A 14,041-nucleotide genomic window follows, 5' to 3' on the forward strand; every position below is an offset into this window, starting at 1 on the left:
TCTGTGAGAAAAGAGAGGTTAAGTAATTGACCTAAGGTTACACAGTTAATGAGTGGCAGGGTCAGGGTTCTAAACTATGTAGCTCACCCTATTGACTTAGGCATCTAATTTTATTCCCACTGCCTTGTAAGTACTTAGTTAATATTTGCAGAAAGACTAGACAAAAAAGCAACCTTTGCAGACAGATCTGGGAATGAGAGGCAGTGAACTTCAGTGGACAATCTAGGTGTCAGAAACTGGGCTTCCAGCTAGTGCTGTTCAACTAACTCACTGGGTGACTCAGGAAAGTAACCTCCCTCTCTGGGCCCTAGTGTTTCCAGCTGCAGAAAGAGAGGAGATAAAAAGAAATAAAAAGTTTTCAAACACTGTTAACAGCTGAATCCTTTTTTCAAACTAAGTCTATGAGGAAGGCCAGTGAAGAGGGCCCGGCATGCATGGTGTATGTGGCAGGGAGGATGAGAGAGGCCTGAACCCTGATTTCATAGAAGTTCCTCTTTCTCCTTGCTCCTCAGTAGCATCTCAAGTACTGCTGAGAGCCTAGATCTCTAATTAGGGATACAGGTAACATGGGTTTAAACCTTAGAACTAGAAGAACCTAAGGTTCTTCTTGGCTTTGAAATTCTGTGAGTCACATAAAATAAATGATCTTGTATCCTAATGTTATATACCTTCTGATTTAACAAAGTGAAAATGTGGCTCCAGAGGAAGTGACAAAGTATGACCACACCAAAAGATACCAAGAAAGAATTTTCGCTGTAATAGCATGCTTCTCCACCTGCCTCCAGTCCTATACATACCCTAAATACAAAAATATTCCCTAAACATATGAACAGAGGAAACTAGATGAAGAATGAGTAATCAAAAGAGTGACAAGTGTTTTAAAGAGGAAACAGTATATTATAGACTCATGTAGCAGAGGATCTCAAACTAGTCTGGGGAACAGTATATTAGGGAAGCATTCCAGGAAGGAGTGGTGTTCAAATTGGATCCTGAAAGCAGAATAGGAAGTAGCAAGGCAAAGGGCCATTGAGAAAGAACATTCCAGGTAGATGGGCCAGTGTGTATACAAGTTAGTGGAAAAAATCCATGGCTGACAGAAAGAACTATAGGGAGGCCAATGTGGGTATAGCAGAGAGCAAAATGGCAGGGAAATGAGACAGGCTGAAAAAGCAGGCAGAGGCTAGATTATGCAGGATCTTACAGATTAAGTTAAGAATTTGTTATTTTATCTTAAACTGCTGAGAGGCCGGGGTGTTCAGTGGGTCATTTTCATGGATACTGAAATTATTCAATATGGTGGTAGCAGGGTAGTGGAAAAGACAAGTATGGACCAAAGCTCTCCATGACTGAGGGAACTGTCCAAGAAGTCAGCAGATGACAGCAATAAAGAATGGCAGTGGGTTTTATAGGCTTAAAACATGTCTTTTTATAAAAGAGAAGGGAAAGAATGGCCTAGAAATAGCAATCTATTAGCACAAAGGATGCCATCTGCCAAGCTAGCTAAGTAGCGTTCAGTGAAGAGTCTACTGTCTTTTGGTCAGGTAGGGACCACAGGACCAGTGAGGCAGTGAGGGGAGCATAAAGTTAGGAGGAAGGCTGGGACTTTCTGGAAGCCACTGTAACACTGACATAGCTAGGTGAGCAGAGTTGAGAGAGAGCCTGGAAGCCTGTTTACCTCACATCTTGTACCCCCTGGCTTAAGAAGTTGTTGTAATTCCCTGAGAGATGCTGATAGTTTGAACTAAGGCACTGGCAGCAGAGATAAGAAAGAGATAGATTCTAAAAATACCGAGTTATAGCTTTGATCATACTTGGTGACAGATAGTATGCAAGGAGTAGAATAAACAGGAGTTAAACAGGACAATTTCCTGGCATGGGCGACTGAAGTGATGGTGATACAATCATTGAACTAGGAAACCCGTATTTGGGGCAGGTGTAGAGTAGTCTGGGTCAATCTTTGCAGCATGAATAAATCAGACATGTGTCTCCTTGTTCTAGCAATGGAGAAGCAAGGGTCATAATTCCCAGCACCTCCTCTCCAGGCCCTCATTCACCCAGGGCTGAGGCTTGGAATGGATGAGCCACCTGCAGCAGTCAGGTCAGTTGGAAAGTCCCTCACCAGATGCTGGGAGGATATATCTGCCTCCAATTAATTGGAGACTCTTTTTGAAGGGAATAGCAAAAACTATGCCAAGAGAGTGGTGCTTGTGAAGTGGCCTGCTGGAAGGGAGCCAAAACTACTAAGCTTGTTTAATTTAGAGTGTCTGATCAGGACAAGGTTTGGTGCAGATGGGGGTCCATAGAACTCTCCTGAGAGGTGGGTAAGGGAATGATAATTGAGATTACTAACTTCCAACAATTACTCAATTTAAAACCCAGCCAAAAAGATGTAATTATTTTTCATACATTTGTTTGGTCATGTTGCCAGCTGCAACTCCATGATGTTTTACTTCAAAGGGGAAGAAAGAACAAAGGGAAAGGAACAGAATGGAAGGGAGCTACATTATTTTGTAGTCACCATGCTGATAAGAACAGTGCTGCCTCTCTCTAGCTTCTTTTACGCAGTACTGTCTTCTGTCCTTGGGCTTTTCTGTCCACAGGGTGATTAGTTCCCTCTAGCAGGTTTCTGAGATTCTAGCTTTTCCTCACAAGTCCACATAAGGACTATTGTAGAAGCTGCAAGGCTCCATATTTTAAATTCTTCTAATCTCCTCATATTTGCCTGCCCTGCTCCTAAACTAAATTGAATTTAATTGAGTTGACTTGGAGGCAGGTAAATTCTTCTTCGTTTAGATGACTTATGCTACTGGAGTTAGCAGCATAGTCAAACTCAGGGACTGATATCAAATTGATATAAAAAATGCCAATCTAGGTATTCCAGAGAAGCCTCTGATAATATGCATGGATCTCTGTCCTCGGTCTCAGGGCTCATCCTGCTAAACACTTGTATACTTGACTTAAATTAATACTTAAAAAGTATATACTTTAAAAATTCTGAGTGAAGACACTAATATTACAGATAAGAGAATCCAAGAATCAAAATAATCACAGCAAGCTAGAATAAAGGGCTAAAACCAATGATAGGACAAGTATAAAGGGTCACTATACTTGTAAAATCTACTATAGGCTAATGTATCCTGGATTGGATCCTGTGACAGAAAAAGAACATTGGTGGAAAAACTGATGAGATCTGAATATAGTTCTATAGTTTAGTTCATAGTAAAGTATCAGTGTTAATTTATTTGTTTTGACAAATGCTTCATGGTTGCATATGATTTTAACAGAGGAAACTGGGTGAAGGGTATGTGGGATCTCTCGATATTATCTAACTTTTTCCCCCATTTCCTTAAGAATAAATGATTATTTAAAAAGTGTGCCATACTGTATAGAAATCAACATTCTCTCCCATAATTCTGTGCATCTTGGACTACAGTCAAGATGTCACTGTTCCCTCCCTACATCTTCAAATTAGCTTTCTCAGGTCACAACAATAAGTCTTCCCAAAGGGGACCTTCTGGAAAAATAAGCTATTTCCTCAACTTATATTTCCCTCTTTTTATAGCATGCACCAGCAATCTATCCAATAAACATATGTTGGGGAGTGAGGAGGGGATCCACTTCAAGCCCACAATTGTTAAAAGTCATAAGATTGGAGAAAAGCACAAGGGGATAGGTCAACATACTGGCAAAAAATCCTGTGGCAGCTTGGAAATAACTCTTCATTTCATTCATGGTGGAAACCCCACTGTCCAGTGCATAGGCATGGTCGAGGAAGGCCAGTGAGTTTCAGAGCCACAAAGAAATTATGTCACATAGGAGGTGAGAGATAAGACCAACAAAAAGTTCTAGAATGCCCTCTTCCTGATAGATGGTTACTGTGGAGTCACAAAGTCCACAGAACAATGACTTGCACAATAGATCTCTGAATGATATATGGAAGGGATATGTGATAAGGGTAGCAGCAGAATGAGCCATCATCTCTCGAGTTGTCTCCTTGATAACTTGGTTAAAGGAGGATGTAACTTCTTTCTGTACATTTTCAGGTCCTACCTCATCAACCTTTTCACACTTCTGGTCATGCTGTAAAACTTTACCATGGACCACAGTTCCAAGGACTCCTGAAAACAGTCTTGGAGTTAAGTCTATGAAAAACCCATGCTTCCTATCGATGCTCACAATGAACTAGGATAACAAAACAGGCCAGGAAGCTGACATACTTGCCACCCCAAAATATTTCATCTTATTCTTGGAGGAAGAGGCTGGTATCCCACCTGGATGAGCACTTTCACGTACATGAGTGGCTGGGACATAATGGTGAGTCCAGGAGCACAGGAGCACTTTACTTGCTGTGTCAGCCATGATGGACCTGTGGACAGTCAACTTTTTTTTTTATAAATCTAAAATTATTTAAAAATAAAAGATTTATTTTTTTTTCAATATATGAAGTTTATTGTCAAATTGGTTTCCATACAACACCCAGTGCTCATCCCAAAAGGTGCCCTCCTCTATACCCATCACCCACCCTCCCCTCCCTCCCACCCCCCATCAACCCTCAGTTTGTTTTCAGTTTTTAAGAGTCTCTTATGCTTTGGCTCTCTCCCACTCTAACGTCTTTTTTTTTTCTTCCCCTCCCCCATGGGTTTCTGTTAAGTTTCTCAGGATCCACATAAGAGTGAAACCATATGGTATCTGTCTTTCTCTGTATGGCTTATTTCACTTAGCATAACACTCTCCAGTTCCATCCATGTTGCTACAAGGGCCATATTTCATTCTTTCTCATTGCCACGTAGTACTCCATTGTGTATATAAACCACAATTTCTTTATCCATTCATCAGTTGATGGACATTTAGGCTGTTTCCATAATTTGGCTATTGTTGAGAGTGCTGCTATAAACATTGGGGTACAAGTGCCCCTATGCATCAGTACTCCTGTATTCCTTGGGTAAATTCCTAGCAGTGCTATTGCTGGGTGATAGGGTAAAAGATTTATTTAAAACATATCAGAGGAATTAAAATAGGCTTATTCATGAACAACAACAAAAATCAACTACAGGGAGGCTTCACTCTAAAAGAAGCTAACGTAAACTCTGGTTACATTTCTAGAGATTTAGCATCCACAGCAAAACAGGAAATAGTCCTATTCTGCTGTAGGAGGCTTATATTGCCTATAAAGTTTTATATTCAGTTCTGATATTTTATAAAGGTAATCAACAACCTATATTATGTCCAGAGAACAACAAAGAAGGAACAAAGTTTAAAAACCATGGAATCTGCAGAAATATAGAATAATGGGGGGAGAGGAGAAAGGAAGGGACTAGTCTGGAAAGGACTCACGATGGGGATGTGGTCACTAGCTTGCTGTCTTTGCAGGCCTGTCCACGGGCTAAAGGAGCAAGTAATGTAGACCCAGAGGGTGGAGCTAGAATCAAGGAGAGAGGCTACAAGGAGATGGCTCTTTCTGGGAATGATGGGACTTTTTTCTCTTTGAAATGGGGCTCAGGCTGCCTCAAGAGATGTGTGAGCAAAGGCTGAAAACTCATATTTCAGGAATATTAAGAGAAGATGTTGGTCTATACAATTTGGGTCCTTGCCCATAGGAGATTCCTAATACATTTGCTAAATTTGAATGTGACCTCTACAGTCTTTATTAACTCGAGAAATTGTGTGAGGTGTTAAGTCAGAGAAACCAGCTTTTCTAGGCATTTCTATGTCATTCTCATTTAAAAAAAAATTTTTAATGTTTGCTTATTTATTTAATGTTTATTTATTTATTATAATTTATTGTCAAATTGGCTTACATACGATACTCATTGCTATTTTTGAGAGAGAGAGAGAAAGAGAGAGAGAGAGAGAGAGAGAGAGAACGAGTGGGGGGGGGGGAGAGAGAGAGAGAGAGAGAGGCATAGAATCCAAATCAGGCTCCAGGCTCTGAGCTGCCAGCACAGAGCCAACATGGGGCTTGAACCCATGGACCATGAGATAATGACCTGAGCTAAAGTCAGACGCTTAACTAACTGAGCCACCCAGGTGCCCCTTGGCATTCTTGGCAGTAATTTTCCTCCAGGTACTTTTGGCTAACAAATATCACTGTCCATGGGGGAAAAAGCCACCGAAAGACAGGCAATAGTTAACCTGACTTCTAGATCAACTGTCACCAGCGAGTGCAGCCTGGAGATGGAAGACTTAAGTGTCACAATGATCATGATCCTTCCTGGATGGTTCCTCACTGCATCAGATAAAGTCCAAATTCTTTAGGTTGGCATTCAAGGAACTCTTGGCCCAGCCTCCACTTACCTCTCCTCCTTTCCCCATTACTATCTTTCTTTTCTTCTTAGGTTGATCCTGTGCTCTTGTCTTTTGGAACCACATAAAACTATCAAGACTCAGTATTGTCTCAACTTCCATACCATATTTTTTTAAGAGAGGGGGGCATGCAGAGAGAGAGAGAGAGAGAGAGAAAATCTCAAGCAGGCTCCACACTAAGCATGGATCAATGTGGAGCTTGATCCCATGACCTGGGATCATGGTCTGAGCTGAAATCAAGAGTTGGAAGCTTGGGGTGCCTGGGTGTCTCTGTTGGTTGGGCATCCAACTTTGGCTCAGGTCACGATCACACGATTTGTGAGTTTGTGAATTCGAGCCCCATGTTAGGCTTTGTGCTGACAGCTCAGAGGCTTGAGCCTGCTTCGGATTCTGTGTCTCCTTCTCTCTCTGCCCCTCCCCAACTTGTGCTCTGTCTCTCTATGTCTCTCAAAAAATAAATGTAAAAAATAAAATAAAAAAAAAAAGAGTTGGAAGCTCAACCAAATGAGCCACCCAGGTGCCCCGTGTGTATCCATATTTCGATTTTCAACTCAAGATGCCTTCTTCATTAGGACTTTGTTTCCTCCCTTGTGCCCCTTCTCTGCCCACTACTTCTATTATATCAAGTCTCTTACCATTATTGCCATTATTAGTTTTTACATCTGTGTTGCCCACTACATTGAGTACTTCTCAGGGATAGGGTGTATTTTGTATTCATCTTTCTGTCTCCAGCACCCAATACAGAGCCTGGCAGGCAGAAGGTACTCATCAGATATTTGTCGTATTGAAGAATGGCTTTGCAAGAACTTAGTAAATGACTATATACGTGAATAGAATATTTCCCTATCCAGAACTGGTTTAGAGTCCATTTTTTGGAGTCTAAAAAGGCTTGGCTTCATGTCCCAACTGCATGATATAGACAAATTACTTCATCTCATTGTGCCTTAGTTTTTAAAAATGCAAATGGAAGGAGATAATACTAATATATCTCAGAGCTTAAATTCTTCTAAGTGAATCCTTCACCCCAAAACTCATCCTCTTTCCTGATTTAATTTATCCAATATTGTCTGTCTCTTCCTAGAATGTGAGCCCCATGAAGGCATGGATTTCTGCCTGTTTTTCACTGCTGTATCCCTAGAGCCTAGACCATGCTGGTTACATGTTAGGTATTCAAAAACAGTACAAATCACATAATAGGAGCATTGTGAGGACTGAGTGACACAATGTATAAGAAGATCATGGCATTGGGCCGACCACATGCTATGCACTCAATAACTACCATTATTATAAAATAAAAGGCAGATTAAGAGGCAACATTATGACAGACTGATGTGTGACTCAGAACATACAATCAGGATATTATAAATGTTTGAACCATAATTTATGTTGGAATTGGAAAAGATGCTTGAAAAATCTGGTCTGACCCAAAGAGGAAGAGTGCTTTTCTCAAAGTCACAGAGCTAGCCAGTGACAGAACCTAGACAATTACTCTCCTATAAATGATTTTCTAGTTATTCCATATAATACAGGATCAGATTCCTTTCTTTGTTAGACACTTCCTTTTGGCAAGTTTTGTTAAGTACAGGAATGGCTCTCTCCATCTAATCCTTTCAACACGCGCACACACACACAGAGTTAGGTGTTCATCTAATTAGTCCAATTATGTATAAAAATAATACCATATTTTACTGTGTCTGATGGTACAAGGTTATATGATTTAAAAACTAATGTTTGTGAATTAAAATCTACTTTTAGCTATGTTGGAAGGAGTGTATTGGTAAACTCTATCTCTGAAAAACAAACATAAAGCTGGACAAAACTGACGCAAACATTTCAGTGTTTTGGAAACTGACCAAAGGCATACAACAATCTCATGTTATGCTTAAAAAACCGCTAAACTTCAGTTAATAAGACGGGGAATCTGTGATGTGCTGTGGTTGCTCTACCTTCCTCCAAGCTTGGTGAAAGCAGGGTTCTGTTAGGGCAGGCCATGCTGTGAGGATTGTCAAAGGGAATCAATTTGGAAGAGAGGGCAGTGCTCACACCTAGCAGCATTTTCTGTAGAAACACTCACCACAGAGGTCGGCAAGTAAGGAGGGCCCGCAGTTCCATAGCTGGGACAAACATATTCCTGGCTGAGACTGGGTGCAAGCCAGAAGGCTCAAGCCAGTCACACACTCCTGAAAAGCCCTGAAGCTGCACAAATGCTCATGGTCAACACGACACAGAAGGGAAAGGAGAAGCCAGAGAAGACATGAAAATTGCCCAGACTTTGACTGTACTCCCCATATCTACATATAGATCCACTGACAGAGGACAGAAGCCTTATGTGCTTAGGGTGGGTAAGCACAAACCTAGCCCAATAATAGCTGACCGCTAAACTACAAAGACACAGGGTTGACTCTTTGAGAATCCAGTCTCATAAATAGGAAAGAAAAAAGAAAAATTGAGCTGAGGCATAAGAGAAAGATACCAAGATAATTCACTGGTAAAGGTTAGTCTTTTCAACAAGCAGTGCTAGAACAATTGGATATCCATATGCAAAAAAATATAAGCTTAAATGCTTACCTCATGCCATACATATAAAAATAATTCAAAATGGATCACAGACTGAGATGTAAGCAAAACCATAAAAATTTTAGAATAAAACATAGGAGAAAATCTTTGTGGTCTTCAGTTGGGCAAACAGTTCTTAGAAAAGAATCCAAAGCATGATCCATAAGAGAAAAAAAATTGATAAATTAGGCCTCAAAATTAATTCTGTTCTTCAAAAGATATGGTTAAGAGAATGAAAAGATAAGGCATAGATTAGAAAGAAATATTTGCAAAGCATGTATCGGACAAAAGACTTGCATTCAGAATAGATAAAGAAATCTCAAAACTCATTATAAGAATACAAATAACTCAAAATTTTTAAGTGGGCAAAATATTGAAACTGACACTTTATTAAAGAAAATACACAAATGGCAAATAAGCTCATGATAAGATAATCAACATAATTAGCTGTTAGGGCAATATAATTTAAAACCACAATGAGATATGCTAAATACCAACTAAAATAACTATAATTAAAAATATAGATAATTCCAAGTGTTAGCAAGAACATGGAGAACCTATAACCCTCTCTCCTACATTGCTGGTAGGAAGGTAAAAAGGCATTACTAACTTGGAACACAGTTTGACAGATTTTCTTCTTTTAATTTGAACATGAACTTACTATATGACCCAATGATTCCATTCTTAGAAATCTACCTGAAACAAAGTGGATCACATGTCCACTCAAAAGTATGCACATGAATGTACATAACATCATTATTCATAATAGCCCCAATATAGAAGCTTTCCAAATGTCCATAAACTAGAGAATAAACAAAACATGGTATATATCATTTTAATAGAATACTATTCAGCACTAAAAATGAATGAACTGCTGATACATGGTACAACACGGCTAAACCTGAAAAATATAATGCTAAAGGAAAGATGCTGGAAGCAAAAGACTACATAATGCATAATTCCATTTATATGAAATGTTCAGAAATGGCAAATTTATAGTGTCAGAGAAGGTCAGTAGTTGCTAGGATTGGGAGTGGAAGTGAGGAATAACAAAGGAACTTTTTGGGATGATGGAAATATTCTAAGACTAGATTGCGGTGATAGTGTAAAACTCTATAAATTTACTAAAAATCATAGAACCGGTCCTTTACAATGGGTGTATTTTATGGTATATAAATTATACCTCAATAAATATGGTCTTAAGATAACAAGAAAAAATAAGATCTTTCCCATGGTATTTTTATCTTAAATGTCAGATTGTGGCATTGATGCATGTTCAAAGGTGAGGTTAGAAGACACCACTAGAGAATAACAAAATAAGACACCATTTCAGATGGCATAATTAGTAGCAATGGTAGCTATGGACATGGTGATTAATCATTCCAGCACTAGAAATACAAAATCTTGCTTCCTGCTTACTCTCCCTAAGATCTGGATGTTGACATGTTTAGCCTTCCAACTTGTAATTATCCTCCCTCCAAATTGGAATAAGGATTAACTAATTATAGTGGTGTCTTCAGACATGAGCCATACCAAACACCCTGGTAATGAAGAACTATCCTGTCTGTAAAAGTATGCCAGAAAGCCTTAAAGTCTTTGGTACCTGCTTTGAGGTCCAACCCATAGAGTTTCTCCAAACTAGTTTAGCCAGCACAGGTACACCCTGCACTTTCACTAACTTTACTTTCTTTAAGATGCTGCTTTGGATAAGGTAATTTCTTTCCTAAAAATCCACTGTATCTCTCAGTTGGTCCAATGCAGAAAGCAGCAGTAGTCCATCAAAATGGCAGGATGTGGTGTTAGAAGTCATGGGTTTAAACCTTGGCCCTGACATGAACTAGCCATATGGCTTTAGCTAAGTAACTTAACCTTTTTAGCCTTATATTATTTACCCCCCAAATTGGGATAATTCTGCCTGCTCCATAAAACTACTATGAAAAATAAGCAAGATGGTATACATAAAGTAACTGACCCAGTATCTGTGTTAAATCTGAATGACAGTATGGCAATTAACTCTTTCTAGAGTTTGGCCCCAATATTCCTATTTATCCTAATCTTATAGTAAGAAGATTCCTTATTCCAATCAAACCAGACTTCTAACCAACTGCCACCATGCAATGACCCTGGCTAAATCTTGCTCTCTGGGCTGCCTCCTCCCCAACTCTGTATTTACTAATCCTACCCATCTTTCAAGAGTCAGCTTAAAGCTCATCTTCTCCATGATGTTTAATCTGACCAATAACTCTCTAGACAACTAGTGAGATCCTTAATTATATATTTTTAAAATTTTATTTCTGTTTGAACATATCCCATTTCCTCAGGTATAGGAGACATTTCTGAAGGATACCAAGGTTTGTTTTATATCCCCCAGTGCCCCTTGCAAGGTCTGAAGTAGGACAAGGTTCTCAACTTATTTTTTTTTCCTGAGGAGTTCCTTAAAGAATAACTTGAAAACACTATTCCAGTCCATCTTTTTCATTTTATAGATGAAAAACTTGTCCCCAGAAAGAGGAAGTAACATTCAAGTTTCACATGAGTAATTCGGTATTAGAGTTGAAAACAGAATTCAGGCTTCCTATGGCAGATACTTCAGGCTGCCCTTCAATATCAGTTCTCCTACACATCTATAGGACTACCAATTTTTAGCTGGAAACATGGTCACCCAGGATAAAGACTTCATGTCTCATCCTTACTTTAGGTAAGTGTGGATATGAGTTGTATGAAATGGGATAGAAGAGAAAGTGCTACATAACTTCATTTTCTCCTTTCTCCCGCTACTTTCTTCATCCTGCTGTCTGAAACACAGATGTGATGGTAAGAATTCCATTCTCGATCCACACTGGATCATGGGATTGAGGGGAATGCCCCAGGGATGGCAGGACAAAAAGCTGAAAAAAAACTGACTCCCTAAGGCTTCCAAGGAACAGACTACAATATCAGCTCTGGATTGCCTATAGGCTTTTATATGGAAGAGAAATAAACTTCTGTTTTGTTTAAAGTGCTGTTATTTTAGATACAGATTTGGATATTAGTTGTTGGCAGCATAACTGATCCTGTTACCCCTCCTATCAACTTTCTAATGCTCTTAGTTCTTCACATTGCCTCTAGACATATATATTAACTCATTCTTTCATTCATTAAATAATTTACTTAATAGCCATTCAGGATGCACTTACATTCTGCCTGGCATAAATCTAAGAGGAGGCTGGAGTGGACACAGGAATGAAATGTACAAATCCTGCCCTTAAAATTAAAAGTCACAAGTATTGAATGAACTCACTGTCTTAACTCATATCACAATTCATAGATTGGCAAACACTCATCTCAGAATTTCTCTGACAGTCTCATATCAATTTCATTGTTCCCAGTAATAAAATGCTGATCAAACTATATGTGCTTAATATCTTGTATTTGCCTCTCTACATCCACTCTTTGCCCTTCTCTATCATTTTCTTTGACGACTGTGGCTTACTTGTATGTACTGCATCAATGGGCTCTCTTGTCCTCTGACTTCTGGTTGGGTTGGTTAATAGGGACCCCTAGCAGGAAATCAGACGGAAGTAAGAGAATGAGTTCTACATATTTAGTTTTCTCAGCTCCCTCCCTGTGGGGTCATCTTAGGCTAACTTTTTCCTTAGCTGAAGGTCACTCACTGTTTCACTCAAGATGGCCCACAACATGACTCTACTATTGGGTTCTGATAACCATTCCTTCCCTTCATAGCCTTTGAGTTCTAGCCCCAGGGAAATGCCCCAGGGAAACCCCGAGGTTTCCCTACACACTGCCCACACCTTGTAAATAGCCCATTAATTAAACCCTGTTCAAATTATCCTAATGTGAGGCTGCCATCTGTTTCCTAGTAGCATGTTGACTGATATACCATGTACCCAATTCTAAGTTCAAAACATATAGGCATTAGATACACATGGCACCCACCAGAAGCACTGTTAGGGAGAGGGTTAGAGTAAAGGGAAGATATTTAGCAAAATCTTAGTGCATAGAGAATCTCAGACCATAAGAACATCATCATGACCACTAGCTTTTGAGATCAGATTTGACTCTCAGGTACCTGAGCCATATGCAAGCCCTCTTTATTTCTCTTTTTTTCTGGGGGGGGGGGGGGATCCTGGACTAGACTCTATGTCTTTTAAACAGTCTAGTCTTGAAAACTTTCAGTTAGAAGTGGGGTTCCCTTCTAGGTGGAACTCACAGTCACTGGGCAGAATCCATATTTCCACCAACATGTATCAGAACCTCCAGTATAGTACTTTCTGCTAATTCCACCAGTATCCTCTCGTAGGAGCTTTAAAGTACTCAGTATGCCTATTTTAGAGGCATAATCCACAATTCTTAAAGAATGAAACATAAAAGCAAATTATCACCTGTTTATTCATTACAAGTAACTGAAGTATCACTGACCACAGAGAACAATGGTAGGCAGAACAATGCACCCCCCTCCCAAAATGTCCAAGTCCTAATCCCAGAAACCTGTGAATATGTCACTTTACAAGACAAAAGGGGCTTTTACAGAGGTGATTAAATATCTTTAGATGGAGACATCATCCTGCATTATCTGGGTGAGCCCAACATAATCACAAGGATCCTTAAAAGTAAAAGAAGGAGGCAGGAGATTCACTGTCTGAGTGATTCAGCATTAGACTCAACCAGCCATTGTTGGCTTTGAAGATGGAAGGGAACTACAAGCTAAGAAATGCAAACAGCCTCTAGAAGCTGGAAAGGGCAGGGAAATAAATTCTCTCCTAGAACCCCCAAAAGGAATGCAGACCTGCTGATACCTCAATTTTAGCCAGAAAGACCAGTTTTGGACTTCTATTGAACGGTAGGATAATAAATTTGTGTTGTTTTAACCCACCAAGTTCGTGGTAATTTGCTACGCCAACAATAGGAAACTAATACAGAATGTAAGACCAAAATCTCCAGACCCAGGGAACTAAACCCAGGGTAAGGAAAGGCTGGGAACTGAGGGATGACAGAGACAAAACACAGTGGGCAGCACAACAAACCGCACGCCAGTTGCTAACCTGCACTGCAGGTAAGTTGCATTCGTTAAAAGACAAATGTATGTTTTATCTCAGAGACTCCCACTCATAAAATGCTTTCATGCCTTTTGTAACACCTAGTAGAAGCTTCCCTCTTTTTTCTCAGAGTTTTTGGGAGTCAC

General features: G+C 39.7%; 1 pseudogene; it reads right to left on the reverse strand.

Annotated features, from left to right (window-relative positions):
- Positions 1-3,463: 3,463 nt before the first annotated feature.
- LOC115520744 lies at positions 3,464-4,359 on the reverse strand (annotated as a pseudogene).
- Positions 4,360-14,041: the final 9,682 nt, after the last annotated feature.

Source organism: Lynx canadensis, chromosome C1 (genome assembly GCF_007474595.2).
Source record: "Lynx canadensis isolate LIC74 chromosome C1, mLynCan4.pri.v2, whole genome shotgun sequence".
In the NCBI taxonomy this organism is placed as follows: domain Eukaryota; kingdom Metazoa; phylum Chordata; class Mammalia; order Carnivora; family Felidae; genus Lynx; species Lynx canadensis.